Source organism: Sphaerodactylus townsendi, linkage group LG08 (genome assembly GCF_021028975.2).
Source record: "Sphaerodactylus townsendi isolate TG3544 linkage group LG08, MPM_Stown_v2.3, whole genome shotgun sequence".
Taxonomy (NCBI): Eukaryota; Metazoa; Chordata; class Lepidosauria; order Squamata; family Sphaerodactylidae; genus Sphaerodactylus; species Sphaerodactylus townsendi.
In genome coordinates, this window is record NC_059432.1 from 33862905 (window position 1) to 33869732 (window position 6828).

A 6828-nucleotide genomic window follows, 5' to 3' on the forward strand; every position below is an offset into this window, starting at 1 on the left:
CAGTGTACCTGCTATGTTGGCACAAAAAGAAGCATTTCCATAGGAATGGAAGGAGTTAGTCAGGTCCCTAAATCTCTCCAGCATGGGAATGTTTCTTCTAATTGGCAGAAGGTTAGCATGGCAGAAGAACAGAATGCAGCTCACAGGCATCTATGCAACAGAACAGACAAAGAAACTTCCCTACAGCTGTGACCCCACCCACACTCCTTAGCATAGTACAGGAAGCTGATGATGGCTGTATTTTCAGGGCATGAAATGTCCAGAGAGAACACTTAGCAGCATAGAAGGAGCGCTTAGCACTTATATTGAAGAATGTACTTCCTACATGAGTAACAGATCTCATTTTAGAACCCACACAGGTACACCCTAGCTGTCCCTCACTTCCTATAGGGGGTTAGGAAAAATCCTCCAAGCTGCTTCCAGGAAAAAGCCATGTCTGTAAGCAGCATCACTTTTCAAGTATAGAAGTCCACCAGAACTCTAGTACCACTGTAGCAGTACAAGTCCAACAGAAACAATGTCAAACAGAGAATCTCTGCAGTGGTAGTTCAAAGAATGGTTTGTTCACTGTACCTCAGAGGCATAGCTGGGAAAAATGGAGCCCAGGGCAAAATTTGAGTTTTCCGCCCCCACCTTATGGGTGGTTGCCCTCCCCCAAAGTTGACCAAACAAAGGTTTTTTTGCAACAGGTCATCTCAAAGTCACCAGCACATTATAGAATATGCCCAACTCACAAATCTGAGTAAAAGCCAGATCCAAATGATTTTAAACAGATCCTCATTAATTCATATGATTTTTTTATATGAATGAAATGAAACCACCATGAAACTATAGAACATGTCTTAGTCTATAGGCAGCACCAAAACAATCATGCGTCCATGCTCTGTGGTGCCAAAAACACAGATCCTCATGATTTTTGCACTAAGTCATCCCATCCCATCACAACTCCAGCCATTAGCCACATGTCTGAATACAACAATCACACATCCCAAGCTTCGTGGTGCCGCAGTAGCACAAAAGCCCTGCTTGAAAAACATGGATCCTCTTGGATCCTCATGATTTTTCTACTTGGTCACCCAGAAATCACCTGTAGGCTTGGTCAGTAAAAAATTCAGACTAGAAATTCAGTAAAATTCGAATTCAGATTCATTCGAGCATAAAAATATCTGTATGCTCGAATAAGACAAATAACATATTTTGATATACCCAAATATCCGGGTCTGTCCCAAGGCCTCCTGGGAAGTGTAGTTCCCAGGCCATTAGATAAATATGGTTAGATAAATAACCTAAAAAATAGATGCAACTATCTGGAGAATGGTTGTAAGGATGGTTTTCAGATTCCTTATTCAGGCCTTTGCCATTTCTTCAAGACAAAGCACTTGAAGTCAGTGGTGGGACTGGAGATTGTGGTTGGGGGAAATTGTTGAAAAAGAAGGGAGGGAGGGAGGACAACCAGCCCATTTTCTGCCTTACTGTTTGGTACATTGAAAGTATTCACTTTAGATGTAGTTACAAAGAAAGCACAGAGGAGAGATAGGATTATTCACCACCTATCATTTCCCAAGGGAGAGATAATGGCATCCCAGATGAGCTTTGCTTGGTGCAGTATGTGTCATTTGATTTAGCAGCAGATATGGTGTGATCTTGTGAGTGTGGTGCCCTGCCCTGTTAATGAAGTGTGACATCAAATCTGCTTTCCGTTTGCTCCTGGGTTATCCATTTCAGGACCAGTTTTATTTTCAGAAGCACTGCTTTGGGGGACTTGGAAATTCTGTGAAGCCTTTGAGTGATTTAGCCCAGTTGTAGAACACAGCCTTCTCACAGAAAAATGGAACCAACAAGATTGCTGTAGGATCTATGTGTTGGGCGAGGAGGGGGGGAAGCACATTAAAACAGATGCAGCTGATTCTGGGTCATTTAAATTTTGCATGTAGGGTTATTGTTCCAGGTAGGGTCTTTCTGAGATGTATGGTAGACTCAATTAAGGGGACTCACTATATCATTAGGATCTCTGGGTCAGTGAAGGTTGATGTGTGCAAAGGTTAGCATTCTTAGCAGAATTTAATGGGATTTCCTTTTGGAGGTAACAGAAGCTTCTCAGACAAAATTTTCAGGTTCAGTCAGTTGCAGTGGGTGGTTATGGCTTCAGGAATTATTTCCAGGGTTATTGAAGTGCTAAACAATAGCCTAAGGGCTGGGAGCAGAAAGGTATGTTGAAGAACTGACCATTGTGGTTTTTCTGGGCTGTGTGGTTGTGGTCTGGTAGCTTGTGCTCCTAACGTTTTGCCTGTATCTGTGGCTAGTATCTTTAGAGGTATGTCATGGTACTATGGAAAGAAACACATCTTACTGTGACATATCTCTGAAGATGCCAACCATAGATACAGGCAAAACATTAGGAGAAAATATCTACCAGACCTTGGTCACAAGGCCCAGAGAATATACAGCAGCCAGTTGATTCTGGCTGTGAAAGCTTTTGACAATATGTTGAAGGACCTGATGTTTCTGGATTTCTTCCCTATTGTAATAACAGTGTAGTGGAAGATTTGTTTAGGGATTGGTAGTCTTATTCTGGTGTGGCAATCAAATAGCAGTACAGGCTGGTAACAGGCAGCATTCCAAGTATGCAAGGATGATAACAGCTGGTTAGAGCCTCAGTGATGAGGTGTCTCCAGTAAATTGGGGATGCAGTTGGGAATGGCAGGCAGGGATGTTGTGGAGTCAGTTCCTGTCATTTCTCCACAAGGTTTTGAGATAGAACAGTCCCAAAGTCCTAGTATGGCATCTAGATGAAAATGATCTAGTGTGAACACAAGGATTTTTCATTGATATGCAAGACAATTAGAAATCTGAAGATTGTTAGAGTGGTGCCCCAGCATGGTAGTGGTATGGACAAAACTGTTGCAGAGAAGGACTTGGAGGGAACAGTCAAGCCCACCCAAACTGAAGAGTATGGCATAAAGTCAACAAGGTCATATGCAAAGAAGTTCTAAGTATATATCTTTCACCAAGCCATTGGTGATGATATGCCTCACCTGCATGGGGACTTTGGAATGCAACTCTCTTCTGAAGGTTGTGATGCCTATTTAGCTGATCTACTTCAAGACATGCACAACATTATGATCAGCAAATAGGGCAAAAGATGTGAACCTAGGCTAACTTCCTTGTTTGGCAGGGATATGAAAGATTGCTTATGATAGGCAAGGAATAATGGGGAGCACCCTGAACCATCAGGCATGATGAAGGGCATGTCCTGACCTAAACAGACCATCACTGGCTTTTCATTGAGATGGAGTTTGGGAAAGAGTGCTTTTGGTGCTGAGTCCTCCCCACTCACTCACAGCAGACACCAGCCAGAAGCAGGGAATTTATTGTCCTTTAACTCTAACAGTAGGTGGAACTAGAACATACCAGCAACAAGACAATGTCTACTTTGACAGAAGCATGGAAACCTCTAACTCTTCCTCTTCCCAAGCTTGATCATAGAATATGTGATTGGATTCTAAGGTGAATAACTTTTATGCCACTTTTGTCCACTCTGGAGAGTTTAGTGATGGTCCCTGCAGTGGCTGAAATACTCTGTCAGCAGGTGTGTTAAACATTCCCTAACAAAAAGCTAACTATATCTAAAAGATCAGCCATTTTTTTTCAGTGGAGTTTGAACAAGAGACAAGACAGGAAGTGCAATCTACCAGGGGAGATTGCTGTGGCCAGGGATTCTGCTGCCATGTCACAGCCACACTACCTCCAAAGGGGTTTCATGTGGCACTGCATGCTGAGAAAACAGGAGACATTCCTGACTGCCTGTAAAACCCCACGCAGCTGAATGGACTACAACATACATTTTCATGTCGTAAGTTGTCTGCCAGCATAAGGGGCATTCCCAGGCTGAAAGCTCCTGGGAATTTCCCTGAACCATACACCCATATACCCATACCCACCCACACACACACACACACGAGTGATGGTGCAGGCTCCTGTGTGGAGAAGCACCAGCACAGGGCAACTTCTTCATTCAAGTGTCATGGAGCTGTGTGGTATCCCACCACTAATGTGAATGCCCCCTTGCCAGTATATTTGCCCCTCTGCTGACATATGGATCATTGGCACACCCTTGTGCTGCCTCCATGACAGTTTTTCTCCCCCCCCCTTAGAATTGCACAGTTAAACCTGCAAAAATATAGTACATTGACAAAGATCCTATTTTTATTATTATACATCAGTAGTTATCATTTTAATGACTAATTTTATTATAACTGCTCAATAGGGTTTTACCATTGTCTATTTAACTACTGGGAAGAAATTTAAAGTGGGTGCTTTGCTTTTCATTTGGTCGAAAGTGTTATGAAATGCCTTTACTGAAAGTTCCTCTCTTGCCCTTTAGTTGGTGACTCAGATATTTGTTCAAGAATACCTCTTATGAACAAAACGTGATGCTTATCTTGATAACCAGCTTAAGCGTTCTTTATTTCTTACTCACAAAGTATGGAACCTCCTGACAGGACAGATTATTTTGTTTAGTGTGATTTGCTTGGGAGGGTTTAATGGTACCAGTCAACATTCCATGTGTTTTCTTTCTTATCTAAGAACTAACCGTAATGCTAAAAATAGAATGCAAGAATTAGAATCAGAATACGGCAAAACTGTGTATCATGCTATGAATGAGTAAAATTATAACCTTGGAGTCAAAGCTGTTGAGAAAGACTGTACAAGGTGAGAGATAAGGAGGGAACCTGGCATAAACAGCATTGCTTCACCTACATCACTGGCTTAAAAGGAGCAGTATATGATCTGGAATTCACAAGGGTAGATAATCCTGGGAGATGAAAGCGTCAAATGATGTACTGATCCAGCAAAGCATTAATCACATTCCTCTGAATGCATCAGCAGAAGTCGCTATCACACAATTTGGACTCAGCTATGGGAAATAATCTTGTTAGGTGATGGCTGGTTTCTGCAGGCTGAAGAGGTAGTCAGTATCAACCCAAAAAGCTCTGGAGCCAGAGCTTCCAACTCAAATTCACACTCGCTCCTGACAGGGACAGGACTGAACAGATGACTCTCCCGGAGTGAGATGAGATGATGTTTTAGGATAGCCTCCTCTCATTTCACACCTTGTCAGGTAGCCACTTCTTATGTTGTAGAAAGGAAAATAATAATAAGGAAGTAGAATCATGAAAAAAAAGTAATGAAAGATCATAACATTTTGTTTTCAAAACAGGAGGCAGATAATTCTCATGATGCATTGGTTCCATATTCACAATCTCTACAATGCAGAGTAGAAACCCACTTCATTCATGAACATCAATTCATGCAGGAGGAGACAACACAGCGTCTGTTGACATATGCAAACTGCATGATTAAAGAGTATTAAGGGATAAACAATCCAAATTAGATGATCACTTGATTATGCCATTTAACCAGATGAAATTCTCAAGAACAATATTCAGGGTGCAACTTGAAAAAATACAGAAATCTGTACATCTCTCAGCTATTTCACTAGTCACAATTTTGAGTTTTTGTTTTAAATTACACCTAATTAAATACCAAGGATCAGCAAGATGTCAAGAATCTTTACATTTTTCTGACAAAATATTATCAGACTTAACTATCCCTCCATACGCCTGTCACCTACCCTTCTACATCCTAAACATCTCCCTTCTCCCATACTATCTCCAGCTTCAATAACAGTCATGCTATAAATATATCTGAAAAGTGGAGCAGGATAATAAAGGGAAACAATGGCCCCTTCCGCACACGCAAAATAATGTGTTTTCAAACAACTTTCACAACTGTTTGCAGGTGGATTTTGCCATTCCGCACAGCTTCAAAGATCACTGAAAGCAGTTTGAAAGTGCATTATTCTGCATGTGTGGAATGAGCCCTTGTTACACATCCCCAAAGTGCCTTCCCTCTGCCACTAGTGCCCCGAGGAGATTTTTTCTCCAAAATTTCAACAGTCAATTTTACTTCACCTCCACATCTCTTTGGTCTGTTAATATGATGATACAGTAGCATGAATGTTGTGATTTTATGTTATTTCTGTTCACTTTTTGTTCTCCCATCTTTATACTTAATATTAAACAGTGAAAATTGTTCTTCAACTGCTATGCTAACTTACACATCTTTATTATGCGGGAGTGGTTCACCCATAGATCATCAAACTCCATCCTAGGAATATCTGTGTCTCTCTGACCCTGTCTCTTTCTGGACTTCAGTAATTCCTCACTTGGAGTTGAACATAACAGTTACTGAAAACCAGATTATTCCACTTCAGTCTATAGATCAGTTCTTAAACATATGTGCTAGAGAGCATAAGACCTTTAGATAAATTACCCCTGAAAGTCCCACCACTCAGCACACATACAAAACAGGTAGTGGTGCAATCTACAGGTTGAGAAAAAGATTACAGAAATCAACATTGATTCTCGTTGACTAAATGCTTACAAGCTCTAGGCATCCCTCCTTCTGGGAGCTGGATCAAGTTTTCTACCCAGCATAGCATCTGGGCTTGGCAAAATTAGGCAAAGCTTATATTTTGGACCCCTCTTTAAGAGGTTTCTCGAGACTGGGGAATTCTCTTTTGGGGTAGATTAAAAAATGGACTACCAATTTAAAACTTGCATCAAGAAAGGTTTTAACCAATAAGCACATTTCATTATCTTAGGGTATCGTTGCACTTCTCCCCTTGGATGGTAGAGATTGAAAACAGCATGAGCCTGCAGAAAGAGACAAGTGTCAAACAGAGGAATACATCCTTTGAACACCAACTGTGATAGATGCCCCAAATGCCATATCTGTATGCTGTTTTCTCTTTTCCCCTCCCCT